Consider the following 16,401-nt stretch of genomic DNA (forward strand, 5'->3'; position numbering starts at 1 on the left):
GTTAAACCTTCCCTTCCTGCCATTTAGGATTTACACAAAAAACAGCAAGGCACGACAAGGAAGTCCAGAGGCGCCACGCACCACTGCTGGAGCCCCTGCACGCCAGCCATCGGTTTTCAGGATCACTGTCTGATAGCAGAGCTATCAGTTCTTTATGCTGACACAGGAGCTGTAATTAAGCTAACACAAGGGGCTATAAATTATTAGAGGTCGATGGCATCTGATGTATTAGCTACATTTTTATATTCGTTCACAACATTTCTCTAGCATCGTTCTAATACACCTTAGAAACAGCACTTAGGATACACACACGTCTCTCAAAGCCCCTGCCTTACATAAAACAGTCTGATGGGAGACCGTGAGCAGGTTAGCAAGGCATATGAAAAACAAGGAGGAAGATAAATAAATCTGTGATCAAACAAGGGGGGCAGTCATTGTAAACGCTGGAAAACACTCACGTGCAAGTTAGCTGACTTCTTCAGAAATACAGACCTGCCCTGATACTCCTTCTGACAGTAAAGGCCTTGCTTTGAAGCAAGCCAACTCCCCATACTGTGAACCAGCGGGTTTTGGTTGCTCGTTTTGGGGGCTTTTTATGGGCCATAGTTAACCAAAACATATTTATCAGCAGAACAAAGCTAACTTAAACCTGAAACATTAAAGTGTGAATTGCCATATTTCTTTGAACCTAAACAAACGTGACTCTCAATCTTGATTTCATTTTACTGGGTTTTTTGGTGACAAGTCATCGTATTCAACCTAAATTTCTCTCTCAGTGGTGTCGGTCTGGTTTGTTCAAGCCCCGTGGACATTTCAGAAGAGAGGCAGCGCCAGTCAGCGCTGCTCTTCTCTTCAGCTTTGCTTATTGCTCCAGTCAACGACATATCGCCTGTGGCGTTTCATCCAGAACTGCGGGTTAAATGTGCATGTGACACTTTGCTCCTTTCTTCTCAAGTTCAGGCTTGGGACACGAGTGTACTGCAGGCAGAAAGGGCAGCTCCCCCTGCTCGGCCATCGGACGCCGACCGACTCACCGAGCACCTGCTCCGTGCTGGGAGCTGTTTGCGCTTTGAGCCACGACCACCCTGGCCCCAAGCAGCTTTGACGTGGGGTCACTTGGAGGGTGCGTCCCATGGGCGGTAAGGACACCAAGCCTGTCCAGGGGGGAGCAGGATGTGAGATTGGGTCACTTCTCTTCCAGAGAGGGTGACTGTGAGCAGAGACCAAGGACACAGAGGGCGGCAGCCAGGTGCCCAGGACAGCCCGCAGGCCGGGTGCTGGGGGGCATCCAGGTGCCCAGGACAGCCCGCAGGCCGGGTGCTGGGGGGCATCCAGGTGCCCAGGACAGCCCGCAGGCCGGGTGCTGGGGGGCATCCAGGTGCCCAGGACAGCCTGCAGGCTGGGTGCTGGGGGGCATCCAGGTGCCCAGGAGAGCCCGCAGGCCGGGTGCTGGGGGGCATCCAGGTGCCCAGGACAGCCCGCAGGCCGGGTGCTGGGGGCAGGAGGTGAGCGCAGAGGGGGCGTGGGGTGGGGTCCACCTCCTGGACTTGTGGAGGACCTTGGCCTTTCCTTCGGCTGAGGTGGATTTTGAGCAGAGGAGTCTCCCAGCCCGGCTCATATTCGGAGGCGCATTGAGAACAGAATGTGATCCCGACGGGTCAAGGTCAACGGGACCATAGGGTGTTGCGTAACTTCTCCAAGCCCCTCTCCCTCTCCCGCACCAGGGGTCGAGGACGACCCCTCACAGCTTCCTTGGGACAACTGTGTGAGATGATACAACCAAAGTGCTTGACTTCCCGTCGGCTCAATAAACGCCCCGTCATGGCTACTGTGTGCTGTTATCTACAACTTGTACTTTGCAAGCGCCCAGTAAGTTTATCCTGAGAACCTGAAACACAGCCCTGAGAGTCATTCTCCGGCATTTCCTGGGAGCTCATTCTACACCGTCGGAGATGGAAGCAAGGCTGCAGGAGCCCACCGGGAGACCTCACTGGGAAGGGGGGTGAGGGGTCACTGCCAGCACCCGCCGGGACTCCCAGGCATCGCTTCCTTGCGGTTGCTGTTGTTCAGGCGCTCGGTCGTGTCTGACTCTTTGTGACCCCAAGGACTGCAGCACGCCAGGCCTCCCTGTCCATCACCATCTCCCAGAGTTTGCTCAAGCTCATGTTCACTGAGTCAGTGAGGCCATCCACCCATCTCATCCTCTGTCGTCCCCTTCTCCTCTCACCTTCAATCTTTCCCAGCATCAGGGTCCTTTCCAATGAGTCAGCTCTTCACATCAGTTGGCCAAAGGACTGGAGCTTCATCTTTAGCGTCAGTCCTTCCAATGAATATTCAGGGTTGATTTCCTTTAGGATAGACTGGTTGGATCTCCTTGTAGTCCTAGGGACCCTCAAGAGTCTTCTCCAACACCACAGTTCAAAAGCATCAGTTCTTCAGTGCTCAGCCTTCTTTATGGTCTGACTCTCACATCCGTACGTGACTATTTAAGTCCTAAACTAAACCCATAGGCACCGAGGCTGGCAGAATCAGGGCCCTCTGGATATGTCCACATCCTCAGCGCAGCACCCAGGATGTGTCACGTGACATGGCAAGAAGGAACCAGGTTAGCAGGTGGTAGGGTGGGGGGTGGGGGCGAATGGTTGCTGATCAGCTGACTTTGAGATATGAGTAGTCTGCTCTGTCCAGGGGGATCTGTGCAACCCCGAGGGTCCTTACACACATGGGAGAGGGAGGCACCAGAGCATCTGTGAAGGAAGAGGGGTGCAGCCAGGCCCTGTGCAGGAGGGAGGAAGGGGCCAAGGATGAGGAGGGCAGGAGCCCCTGGAAGCTGAAAAAGCCCAGGAAACAGATTCTCCCTGGAGCCTCCAGAAGAAACTTGGCCTTGATTTCAGTCCAGGGAGACCGTCTTGGACGTCTGATGTCAGCATCGAAAGAGAGCAAGTTTGTTTAAGCCACTACGTCCGTGATCACTTGTCCCATCAGTGATAGGAATTTAACCCAAGTACCAGCGCCTTTATCCGTTCCAGCTTCCAAAGCACTGCGTCACAAGCCACGAAAGAACTCTGATTTCACTTTAAAAGCCATCACCTGTGCCATCTCATTTTATGATCTCGTGGGCATTGCTCCCTGGAGTCTAGCAACGGCTCTACCGGGTGGGCGCTGACCGCTTCTCCCGTAGAGACACAGGAGTAGGGGAAACACTTGGGAAGCAGGACAGCACGTCTGATAGCAACAGAGCAGTGTTTGGGGAGGACCCTAGGATGCGCTCGGCGGGGCCCTGCGCTGCAGGTTTTAAGGCCTCCTTTCTCTGTCCCTGTGGTATCACCAGACTCTCTTTCGAGGTGACTGGAATCATGATCCCAGCCAGCGATGAGGAGGGGGCACCGGAGGAGCCAACCTGGGAACAGCACCCTTCAAGGGACCTGTACCCTCCCTGCTCTTGAACCTGTGTCCCCGGTCCAGCCTCTTCCAATTTCGATGAAAACACAGCCCTGTCCACTCCTGCCTGCCCAACTGACCTCAGCATCCCCCACATCCCAGAGAAGCCAGCTCACGTGACCCCGGAGTCAGAGAACCAAGAGGAAGGGGGCTGTGAGCACCGGGGCCCCCAGCGCCTGGGGAGTCAAGCTGGTGAGGCCAGAGCTCCCGATCCTTCCGTCTGGAAGTCTAGGTACATAGAACGTCCTGGTTTATAGCTGTTGACAGCTAATTAAAATACAGGCGACCCTTGAACAAAGAGGATTTGAACTTCTCCCGTCCACCTTTATGTGGCTTCCAGTGTAAACGCTACCGTCCTCCACGGGCTGACTCTGAGGTTGCAGGTCCATGAATACGGGGGTGGGAGTTGGGGGGCATAAGTTAGGTTTCCAGTTTCGAGGAAGGCCAGTGCCCCAACCCCTCCCTGTTCAAGAGTTGACTGTGTTTTGACTGCTCAGGGCACAGTGACCCGGCCAGGTGTGCCCAGCTGTGGCCCATGATCCGCCGGGAACATCACTGACTACGACTTTGGCAGCAGGACTTTCCTCCAACGTGGAACGGAAATCAGCAGCGGTTCCATCTGCAGCCATGGGGTTCCCTGCTCCCGGGGCTGTGCCCCGGGCTCACGCCCACCGACTGCCCTTCCGGGGGGAGGTCGAGGACGGTCCGGGGCACCGTGGGAGGGAGGGGGATGGGGTATGACACCTCTGCCCATGTTGGGTGGGGGCCTTGGAAGTGGAGCCTGCCTCAGACCTGCTCCAAGTCAGCCTGTCCGTCCGGTCCTCACATCTGCACCGGTGGCCCAGAACACGGAATCAGGCAACACCACGGGGCCAGAGATTCCCGCAGGCCTCGTGGGGGGCGAGCTGCGTCCTCAGACCCACGTACTGAAGTCCTCACCCCGCTCCCTAGAATGGCCTCCTTCGGAAACGGGGTCAGTGCAGCTGGAATTAGCGAAGATGAGGTCCGGCCTGAGGTGGGTTGGACCGATGCACCGCTCTTATTGTAGACAAGGGGAATGTGAGCACAGCAGGCAGAGAAACAACAGCACACGAAGATAAAGGCAGAGGTGGAGCTGATGCTTCTGTGCTCGGACTGCACCCAGATTCCCAGCAACCACCAGAGGCTGGAAATCAGTCCTGAATATTGGAAGGACTGATGCTGAAGCTGAAGCCCTAATACTTTGGCCACCTGATGTGAAGAGCTGACTCACTGGAAAAGACCCTGATGCTGGGAAAGTTTGAGGGCAGGAGGAGAAGGGGACGACAGAGGATGAGAGGGTTGGATGGCATCACCGACTCTATGGACATGAGTTTGAGTGAACTCCGGGAGTTGGTGATGGACAGGGGGACCTGGCGTGCTGTGGTTCATGGGGTCACAAAGAGTCAGACACGACTGAACGACTGAACTGAACTGAACCAGAAGCTGGGAGAGCTCCTCACAGCCCTAGGAAGAGCCACCTGGGCCGACACCTGGATCTTTGACGTCCAGCCTCCAACTGTGGACGCGGAATTCCTGCCGTCTAAGCCCCGTGTGTGGTGTTTCGTCAGGACCCCACAAACCCCCGCAGGCCCGACATCCCTGTTCGTGGCTGACCCGTGGCCCCTCCTTGCCCGGCTTATTCTTCTCCTGGCTCCGGTGGGGTCTAGAGTCTGCATTCCCATCACTCGTTCCAGGTCTGACTCGTGAGTCCCATCCACTCGCGTTGGTGCCAACGACCCGCAACGAACTCACATCTTCCCTGGGGTCCCGGGGTCCCTGTGTCTTCAGGTGGGGCGGGGGTCCTCTGCTTCCGCCCCCCACAACTGGCCCCCCCCCGCCCCTCACCCCTTTCCTCACGTCCTCAGGTCTCAGGAGCCTTTCACTCACACCTCAACCCTCAAGCAGCAGATCTCGGCGGGCTGAACACACAGGCAGTTTTGAAGATCCACTGTCTTCTATCAAGATGGACATTAAAGAGATTTGCAGAATGTAAACCAATGCCACTCTTAACTTTTTTGTTTTGGAAAACAGCTGTTTTTCATGGCAGTATGTTGTTTACATTACTTAAAGTGGGCTTATCACTGCTCTTTTAAAAGAGTTCATAACTGGTTTTCACAGCGTTAACGTCGAATATGGGTATATGTTAGTATCACTAGATAAAAGCCACACAAACAGAAACTCTTTGGAGTCCTTGGTAAGCATCAAAGTTAAGGAAAGCTGACTATTCCTGCTGCTTCTTCCAGGGACCTCTTAAGTGAAGTATTGGGTTTGCTTCCTCTGTGGTGAGAGCAGAGCGGTGAGGGGCCCAATGGTGCAGTAACTCCATCCCTCTACAGGGCAGGTGTCAGCCAACTGAAAGGTCAAACACATCTCAGCATTCTGAGGACTTCCCTGGTGGCTCAGATGGTAAAGCGACTGCCTACAATGCCGGAGACTAGGGCTCAATCCCCGGGTTGGGAAGATCTCCTGGAGAGGGAAATGGCAACCCACTGTAGTATTCTTGCCTGGAAAATCCCATGGACAGAGGAACCTGGTGGGCTACAGTCCATGGGGTAGCAAAGAGTCAGGCGCAACTGAGCGATCTCACGGCATTCTAGAAGATGTTGATCTCCCGACCCCCTTGAAAGTGGGTTAGGATGCCAGGGTCCATGGGCCACAGCCACTGAGCAAAATACACCTCTTATTCCCCAGGAATTACTCAGTTTCTTCTAAAAGAATAGTAAAATCAATCAACTTCAGCTATATGATCCTTCTTAAAAATATGATAGGTTTTCAAAATTGACTCACAATCAGCTCCGCTCTTCATCAGGTTTGGGGGCAACTGAAGTGAGGGTGCCTGGTGGTGGGCGCCCTCTGCTGGTCAGCCTGGGACATGACTGACCGCGTGGTTCTCAGTGATCCAGCTCCTTCTGTCCAGTATCCAATTAAGAAGCAGATTAAGGCATTCAAGTATCAACGACATACTTAATTTACTTTCAAAAATTTGCTTTTCCATAATTAAAGTGTTTTTGAAAGTCAAGATTATTGCATCAGAATTCAACATGGTTAAAAATACTTCAGTTCAGTCGCTCAGTCGTGTCTAACTCTCTGGGACCCGGTGGACTGCAACATGCCAGGCTTCCCTGTCCATCATCAACTCCCGGAGCTTGCTCAAACTCATGTCCATCGAGTCGATGATGCCAACCAACCATCTCATGGCCATAAAAATATTTGGCGACATTCAATTATCTGTACCTTGTCTGGAATTTTCATTCGGTAACTTAAAACAGAAACCAAAGTTGTCTCCTTGTTTATCTTCGTGAGCTACTGATATCTGTATTAAGCAAGCATCTTGATCAGTCAGCTGCTGCCCTTGGGAGCTGTGTGTGTGTGTGTGTGTGTGTGTGTGTATGTGTGTGTGTAAAGGGAAACAAAGAAAGTGAGCTGGTAGATTCAAGTAAGAAAAAACAGACTATGGAAAGAAAACTTTCTACTAAACATAAGAGACACCTTTCCACCTGTGTCTCTATCCTAGTCATTATCTTCACCACACATCCAAGGAGGGGTTGATCATGCCTTGTGAAACCCCCCCTAAGAGTTATTCAGGTTTGGATAAATTTACATGGACAATCTCTAGCAAAAATAGAAAAAAGCAATTGAACTATTTTGCATTTAGCAAGAGTCAGCTTGGTTCTGTCAGATGTCAGCATATCTTGAATGATTTGGAATGTCCCTTAGTGGTTCTGCCCGCTTCAGAAAGGCAGGCTGGCCATTCTTCCTCAGTCATCCACCAGGGACTCTTGCACAGGGGCATGCCAAGGGTTAACTGAGCACTTCCTCTGTGCTGGGCATTGTGCCAGGCTAGGGGCAAGGTCAAAGATTCAGTTCTGTTCAGTCACTCAGTCATGTCAGACTCTTTGCGCCCCCATGGACTGAAGCACGCCAGGCTTCCCTGTCCATCACCAACTCCTGGAGCTTGTTCAAACTCATGTCCATCAAGTCAGTGATGCCATCCAACCATCTCATCCTCTGTCGTCCCCTTCTCTTCCTGCCTTCAATCTTTCCCAGCATCGGGGTCTTTTCCAATGAGTCAGTTCTTTGCATCAGGTGGCCAAAGTACTGGAGTTTCAGCTTTAGCATCAGTCCTTCCAATGAACACCCAGGACTGGTCTCCTTTAGGATGGAGTTGCTTGATCTCCTTTCAGTCCAAGGGACTCTCAAGAGTCTTCTCCAACACCACAGTTCAAAAGCATCAATTCTTCGGTGCTCAGCTTTCTTTATAGTCCAACTCTCACATCCATACACGGCCACTGGAAAAACCATAGCCTTGACTAGATGGACTTTGTTGACAAAGCAATGTCTCTGCTTTTTAGTATGCTGTCTAGGTTGGTCATAACTTTTCTTCCAAGGAGTAAGCATCTTTTAATTTCATGGCTGCAGTCACCATCTGCAGTGATTTTGGAGCCCCCAAAAATAAAGTCTGTCACTGTTTCCACTGTTTCCCCATTTATTTTCCATGATGTATGGGACCAGATGCCATGATCTTAGTTTTCTGAATGTTGAGCTTTAAGCCAACGTTTTCACTCTTCTCTCTCACTTTCATCAAGAGGCTCTTTAGTTCCTCTTCACTTTCTGCCATAAGGGTGGTGTCATCTGCATATCTGAGGTTATTGATATTTCTCCTGGAAATCTTGACTCCAGCTTGTGCTTCATCCAGCCCAGCATTTCTCATGATGTACTTACTCTGTATATAAGCTAAATAAGCAGGGTGACAATATACAGCCTTGACATGCTCTATTTCCTATTTGGAACCGGTCCAGTGTCCATGTCCTTGGTATATTTTATTATGAAATTTGATCAGCTCTGTGTCGCCCTCAAAGCCTTCCATCCAAACCTGCTGCCTCTTCAGATGGAGCAAATGAACACTCAGAGAGGACGGCGCTTGTCATTATGAAATGACCGCTTTTACACCATAGGAAACAGTTGCTGAAACCACCGAGGCGCCACTCAGTCACACTCGGCAGGAGCTGCAGGTGTCAGCGCCGCGGACAAGTCTGCAGCAGCGGCCGCCACCACGTGACAGAGCTGCGTTCAGAGAAGACGTGCGTGGAGCCGCTGGAGAACGCTTTGTCAGACGGCCCCGCGGTGCCGCACCGTATCCAGGGCAGGGAAAGCAGAGCGGGAGGGGCCGTCGCGGGGCGTCTGGCGAAGTCACTGACGTGCAGAGAGCAGGCCAGCTCACACCCAAGGGCGGCATGCGCCATGCCCCTGTTCCCCGTGACCACGAGCCTGTGTCTCAGGAAAAGGGGTGCTGAAGCCAATTCACGGGCCAGGAGCTACGATGCAACCCGGGGAAAGTGTAAGACCGAGGCCCAGCTGGTGCTGGGAAAGACTGAGGGCGGGAGGAGAAGGGACGACAGAGGATGAGATGGCTGATGGCATCACCGACTCGATGGACGTGAGTTTGGGTAGGCTCTGGGAGTTGGTGGTGGACAGGGAGGCCTGGCGTCACCAAGAGTCGGACACGACTGAGCCACTGAACTGAGCTGAAGGACTAAGAACTAATGGGTCCTGGAGAAAGCCAGGTGTTGGACATTTATCATTACATTTGCTCTCCAAGCACAGCTGTTTTTACCTACTTGTCTAAAACCATTCTGCGTGCGGATTCTGTTCATTTTTCCACACTGGAGTCCTTCTCACTACATTATTTCCATTCAGGAATGTATCTGGAGCCTCACTGTTCTTATAGCTATTCTTAAGGCTGCTTTCACATTGCAAGAAATCGTTTGTTCCATAATTCATTTTTTTGTGAATAAGCACTGTATAATAAGCCAACTACATAATAAGCCTTTTTTAATAGGACGTAATAAAAAGAATGATGTAAAAAATTTCCCGTTTGTCAGCCGTGTTTTGTCGACCCAGTGAAGGTCGTTCTTACTGCACTCCTACAACGTTTAGGAATGCAACAGGAATTCAGAACATCACCGGATTCCTGTGAATCAGATTACCAACCCCTCATTTCAAACTGAAACACTCCGGACCCTCAGAGCTTTCCTACCTGCCTTCTGAAAGCAGCTAGCCACTTGGAAGAAAGCCAGAGGCCGCAGATGACTCACTGACCACACTCGGGAAGCATTAATTTGGAAACATGCTTTCAGGACAAGCTGGGGCCCCAGGCGGCTCTAGGTCTCGAGGCTGACGGAGCAGAAGCGGTGAATGAGGAGAGAGACCGTGTGGGGGAGAGATAGCGGAGACAGAGCAGATGGCCCCACAGCTGTGGGTCCTTCGCCCCCAAGCCCCCCGCCTGGGCCTGGGGACGGGAGTCCAGCCTGAGTGAGTGGCGGGGTGCAGGGTGTGAGGCAGGGTCGCAAGATGCCGCCCCCCAGCTGGAGGCAAAGCTGAAGTCAGTTGTGGGGAGGACCGGCCCCCTGAACATCCGAACTGTCTCAGTCTGAACTCAGCTGACAGGAGCACCCGAGCCCGCGACTTGGGGCCCCCAAGAAGCCCGCCGGGGCCACCCCGTGCCGGCCCCCCACCCTCTGGGGCGGATCTCCCCTGGGGCTCTGCCCATGGCAAGGGCAGCCGTCGGGACGGCAGGCTTGCTTGCGGCAAGGCCAGGGCGTGGGTGTCGGGCGTGCATCTCGCTGGGTGGCACGTGCCGTCTGCCACCTGCCTGCTGGGCTGTGGGGCCTCTGCTCCCGCCAGCGCCCCCATCAACACCTCCCGCAGTGTCTGCTGGGCAGCTGGGCGTGGGGGGCAAACAGAGGGCAGGGGTCAGGCCCTCTGGCCCCCAGGGCTCAGCTGGTGGGAGGGCCAAGCCAGATACAAAAACGACTGGACTTGAGACAGAGTACTTGTATGGAGACACCCCCGGGGGGCACGGCTCACTGGAGGGTCAGGTTCGTGAGGTGGCATCGTTGATCCGGGCCTTGAAGGGGAGGTAAGATTGTGGTGGATGGCGGCCCCCTTTAAGGCCCCGAGACTCCCCTGCATTCAGTGAAAGTCAAGCCAATAGAGACACTGAGGTGAGCTTAAAACCAGCTGGGGAGCCGCAGACGCCAAATCGGGCACGGGGGACCCACGGCACGCCCAGGACTCGCCTGGGACTCGTCTGGCCTCGGTGGGCAGCCAGCCAGCAGCCTCGGATTCTCTCCTGGGGTTGCCAGCTTCCTCTGCCACCAAGTGACACGTCGAGCCACAGAAGCTGCTCAAACTATAGTGGAGCTAAGATTTTAGAAGTTCGGCGGCTTGCTCTCCATTAGCAATTTTCCAAAAAATTCACCATTTTAAAGATAAAATTAAATGAATACATCTGTAATCTTAGATGAATAAATAATACCTTTAAGTACCTAGCATGAAGCTCATGACTGAGTCAAATTGTATATACTTTATGCTCCTGATCACCCAGATGACTCCGGGCCCGTTCATCATGGACAGGTGCGGTGCCCAGGTCAGTTCAGCCCTGAATTCCAAGCAGAATCACATTAGTTTCCTACTGCTGTTGTAACAAATTGTTGTTCAGTCACTAAGTCCTATCTGACTCTTTCCATCTCTGTGGTCTTTAGCATGCCAGGCTTCCCTGTCCTTCACTATCTCCTAGAGTTTGCTCAAACTCATGTCCACTGGGCCGGGAACAAATTACTAGTAGCTTAAAACAACACCAATTTATTATCTTAATAGTTCTGGAGGTCAAAAGTCCAGAATGTGCCTCGTGGGGCTAAAATCTAGGTGTGGGCTGGTCTGTCCTCTCTCTGGAATGTCCGGGGGAGGATCTGTTCCTGGGCCTTTTCCACCTTCCAGAGGCGCCCCCATTCCTTGGCCCACGGCCCTGCCATCCATCTTCAAAGCACATCACTCCAACCTCTGTCTCCGGCATCGCCCTGCCTTCTCTGACCCTCCTGCCTCCGTCTCACCAGGCACCTGTGGTTACACTGGGCCCACAGGGGTGGTCCAGGATCACGCCTGCAAGTCACTGCTGCCATGGAGAGCGACAGGCGGCAATCCAGGAGCGGATGCCCCCAGAACCCGTTACTCTGTCTGCAAGCTCCTGCCACCATGGAAAGTGCCAGATCTGCAGAGTGGGGGTCCAGGAGGGGCTGTCCCTGGGACGGACACAACGTCTACCACAGCTTCTTCCTGAACTAGGAAAACGCAAGTCTCACAGCTTATTCAAGGCTTCAGAGCGAGTTGCCCTTGTGCCCCTTATCCCTGCCCTGGAAGCTTCTGCAGTGTTTCAGGAATGTCCCCTGAGAATGGGGATGACCTGCTGGGTGGTAGGAGGTGGCCGATGCTTCCAAACGGGCTTGCCTTGTTCGCTGACCCTGAATAGAGTGGTTTTCCCCCAAACCCCTTGGCAATAGCTTGCTTTCTGTTGATTTGATCATCTGACTCTTCTTTTGAATGTGGATGGGTAAAACTTATGACCACCAATGACTCCTGAAGTCCAGTGACTGCAGCAGGAAAATCTCAGCAAAGACAGACGTTAGGCTGTGGATTCTTACACATCAGATGAGGGCATCTCTGGTTTGGGGTCTGGGCTCATTCTGAACACTTTAGCAGACTTTGCAGTTTACAGGGCAATGGTACCTCACAGGATCTTCCAACTATCAGCCAGTTTCCCTCTGTGCAGGGAAGCCCCATGGCTCAGACAGTGAAGAATCTGCCTGCAATGAGGGAGACCTGAGTTCAGTCCCTGGGTTGGGAAGATCCCCTGGAGAAGGAAATGGCAACCCACTCCAGTCTTCTTGCCTGGAGAATCCCATGGACAGAGGAGCCTGGTGGGCTACAGTCCATGGGGTCGCAGAGAGTCGGACACAACTGAGCGACTGACACTCCTCTCTGTTAGATGAGGAGCAGCAGAACCTCACCAATGGGAAGAACTCCTGTTTGCTTGTTTTGTTGCTGTTGTTGTTTGGGCTGCACCGTGTGGCTTGTGGAAACTCAGTTCCCGACCGGCGATGGAGCCCGTGACCGCCCTCCCTGCGGTGGAAGTGCGGAGTCTTAACCACCGGACCGCGGGGGAGTCCTGGGGGAAGAAGTCTGGCTCCCGGCCTGACCACTTACCTAGAGCGTGCTTTCAGGCAAACTTTTCAGTCTTTCTGAGCTTCTGTCCTGCTCCCATGAAATAGGGACAGTAACCCCAGCTTCCTCGGAAGGCTGCTGTGTGAAGACTGAAGGAGATCCGGCATGAGGCATTTAGCTCAGCACCAGACCAGCAGGAAGCTCCCTGAGAAAGTGAAGCCTTTTTTTCATTGTATAGTTGATTTACAATGTTGGGTGAAGTACTGTCGTTCACTTTACTAATACTAATGTGAAGAAGCAGAGTAGATAGAATTGTCAATGCTTCCATTAAAAGGATTCTAATTTCAGAAGTGATTTTTTTTTAAGAATCCCATTAGGATATCTAGAGGTGAGACGAGGGCTTCAGGGGCAACTGATGGGCCAAGCGCCCTCTGACCTGGGGTCACTAACCCGCAGAGAGCGAGCACAGGAGCAGGGTGTGGTTGCAAAGACCGGGAGGCGGCCGGCCGGGGACATGTCTGAAGATAATAGCTCTTGGGGGGACTGGGGAGCAAACAAAGGCTGGCACGCCCTCAGTGAGCGGACTCTGAAATTCACCACGAGGACAAAGGCAGGTCAGGGAGAAACGCATCATTTCTGAAGGCAGACTAAACGACGGGGCTTGTCAACAAGCCCTCAATTTTGAGAGCCACACGGGAGTCAGAACAGTTACTCATTTGGAAAGCAGATGGTGCCTTTGGTGGTTTGGTCGCTAAGTTGTGTCCGACTCTTGCGACCCCGTGGACAGTAGCCTGCAAGGCTCCTCTGTCCACAGGGATTTCCCAGGCAAGAATACTGGAGTGGGTTGCCATCCCCTTCTCCAGGGGAATCTTCCCAACCCAGGAATCGAACCCAGGTCTCCTGCGTTGCAGGCAGATTCTTTACCAATCGAGCTACGAGGGAAGCCCTTAGGGAGAAACAAAAGTATTCGTTTAAAGATTATTTTCCTTAAACTGAAAACATCAGGTGCGCTCGCTACAGAAACCAGGTCACCCTCGTTCTACACGCAAGTTCTTCTGATCTAAATGTCAGATGGGTGGGATTAGATTAGATACACCAAGCTGACGGTCAGCAGGCTCGGGTCAGAGACTGCGTGGGTGGGGACTCTCAGAACCTTCTTGCTTACAGCTGTGGCCCCCTTGGCCCTTTTCCTGGGCTGGGACCGCAGCCCAACCTCACAGCAATGCAAATGCTCCATCTGATGTCCGAAGGGCCAGCAGGGAGATTGCAGCTCTGAGTCTCCGAGCTCTTCTCCCTGGGATGGTATGATCACTCTCAGCCTTTCTGCTCCATGACGCACGAAGGCTTGGCAGCCGCTCCCAGAACCGGGAGGCTGCTGGTTTTTAACCATTGAGGATCCCAGATAAGCAGGATCTCACGCTGCGGTGGCTCTAACTTTGGGGAGAGAAAGAATCTGATAGGAAATATATGCCAACAATGTCTTCATTTACTTTGCTACCCTGATTTCTGTCTTTGTCAGTTTCACATAGGATTAGTCAGAACGAAAAGACATTCCAAAGTATCTTTTCCCCATTTTCGTTTGTTTTCTCAAGTGCCTAAGAGCTGGCTCTTTTGAAGTTGTAGTTTAAGTATTTAATTCATTACATTAGGTTTTCTTGAATAATTAGAGGTGAACTTTTTTCATTCAAGTGAGAGTCACACGCTCCCTTATTTTAAACAAGCCAGCATCTGAAATAAGTAACGTTTAGATTTTCTTTTCTTTCCTCCTTTGGGTTCATCACAGGCTGTTTTTGCTTCACTACTGTATTTATGTACTTATTTCTAAGTAGACACCCGCTCCTGCCCTTCTGTGTCCCGGCCCGTGTGCTGGTCTCCTGACCCTGGTGGGGAGGGGGTCTGTGTTTAATGTGTCTGGAAGTTCCAGCGCATCTTCTGGTGCTCAGCATGTATCAGACACATAGATGTTTGTGGTATTAATAACTTCAAGAGTTCCTCACCAACTTTCAAATACACGAGAGTCATCTGAAATTCTGATCATTGCTGCCAAACCCGAAAACCCATCACTTGTTACCCGTAAAATGCTTCTCTGAAAAGCCGTTTTATGCAAGCTTGTTGTTGTAGAAAGGATCTTGGGCTGGTAAGCTGGAGTACCCTGTTCCAGTTCCCGCCCTGCCCTTTATAGCTATTTGACCGTAAACGAGTCATTTCACTTCTCCACAGTCCAAACCCTACTCTTAAAAGCCAATAAAGGAAGCGGTCTGAGCAGTTATGAAGCATTTGGTCGGATTAAATATCTCTGGGTTAAAACAAAAGAAAACAGATCCGAACTCAACCCCCTGCCGAATCACAGTGAATTATCTGGGTTCTAGTGATGACAGAGGAAAGAACGAAATGTGTGTTCTTGGGAAGAACTAAAAATTAGGGTTTGTGCCAGCTTCTAGGACTTGAGTGGTTTCCTCAATAAAAATGTCTATTGTTAATGGCTTCATCCTGGGTTGATCGATGGGCATTTGCCATTTTAATTCTTTGGAGGGTAGTAAGGTGACTCCCTGCGAAGGACTTGAATCACCCCTAACAGCTCTCAGATATCCCTGCGTGAAGCTGAGCAGACGGCTACGGCCCAACTGTGCTGGTCATGACAGACGACGGAGCTGGAACCAGTGCGGTGTTTCTGTGAGTCTTTATGCTGCATCACAGTCACCACGGGGGTTAAACAACTGAGTTGGCTGTACTGTTGCTTGGACGCTAAGTCACGTTCAACCCTTTGTGACCCCATGGACGGTAGCCCACCAGGCTCCTCTATCCATGGAATTCTCCAGGCAAGAATCCTGGAGTGGGCTGCCATCTCCTTCTCCGCGGGATCTTCCCGACCCCGGGACTGAAACCTTGTCTCCTGCGTTGGCAGGCGTGTTCTTTACCCCTGAGCGACCTGGGTTGAACTATAGTCCAGTTGTAATTCGGCCTTTGACTCAGGGAGAGAAGACTCGGGCAACTCCTCTCCTAATGTTACCTCGTAATACGGAGAGTCATATGAAGGATGTCAGAAACCAATCATTCTTGAAGAATTCGAGACGATACCAATTCATTTATTCAATTCAGTGTGAGGTCTGGACCCATGTCAGCTGATCCCAGCCTATACCACCATCGGTCCCCTAAGTATTTCTTAATGATTTCATCACCTTTTTGTCTTAGTCATAAAACTATGCTCATTTCTTTGTTTTAGATACATTTTTTCTGCTTCCTGTTTCTCTCTAGGAAACTGATGACCAGTTTAATAATAACCAATGTCCCTACTGACCCTGAGCAATGTCCTTTCTTGGGTTAAATTACTTATCTACATTTGTGCTCTAGGGAGATGAAGAAGCAAACAGGGTTATAAGTTGCCTTTGGAAATCTGGGGTCTGCTACTGGGAGGAAGTTTGAACATCCCAGTGGGGACGAAGTGCGTCACACTGACTCTCAGATACACCACTGAGAATTTGATGGAATTCTTTAGTGGACTGGAGATAAGTTTTGAATTTTCCCTCTGCTTCCTAATTTCAATTGCAAATACTGTGTACTGTTCAGACTTTTGCAAAAAAAAAAAAAAATTGAGAGAACATACAAATATATATACTTTTAAACATTCAGCACCATAATTTACATAAAGTATATTGATTTTAATTTTATTTTGTAGTCCTCGAATGATCTTTTCTGATAATATTCATTTGAACAAACCTAGTAATAACATGTCTCTTATCTTGCGCAAAAGAAGACACAAATTCACAGGACAAATTCACACCGAGTTAGAGCGTCTCAGGAATTGAACCTCAGATCTGAGAACACGGTGAAGCACCCTGCACACCTCGGCTGAATTTTTTTCTAGTGCAAAACAAGTTCTTCACCCTGTGGGTAAGTTCACTACCAAGGAAAGAGTGTGCATTTTCCCCAGATGCAAGT

At 51.4% G+C, this 16,401-nt stretch overlaps 1 protein-coding gene and 1 long non-coding RNA gene across 2 annotated transcripts in view; one reads left to right on the forward strand and one right to left on the reverse strand.

Annotated features, from left to right (window-relative positions):
• Window positions 1–16,401, reverse strand: part of PDE10A (phosphodiesterase 10A) — a 582,319-nt gene that overhangs the window by 462,752 nt on the left and 103,166 nt on the right. The window lies entirely within an intron of this gene.
• LOC133254283 (uncharacterized) lies at window positions 6,829–16,189 on the forward strand. The gene is made up of 2 exons (XR_009738634.1): window positions 6,829–8,800; window positions 11,358–16,189. It is a non-coding gene; the product is annotated as an uncharacterized LOC133254283 (long non-coding RNA).

The sequence above is a fragment of the Bos javanicus genome, chromosome 9 (assembly GCF_032452875.1).
Source record: "Bos javanicus breed banteng chromosome 9, ARS-OSU_banteng_1.0, whole genome shotgun sequence".
Taxonomy (NCBI): Eukaryota; Metazoa; Chordata; class Mammalia; order Artiodactyla; family Bovidae; genus Bos; species Bos javanicus.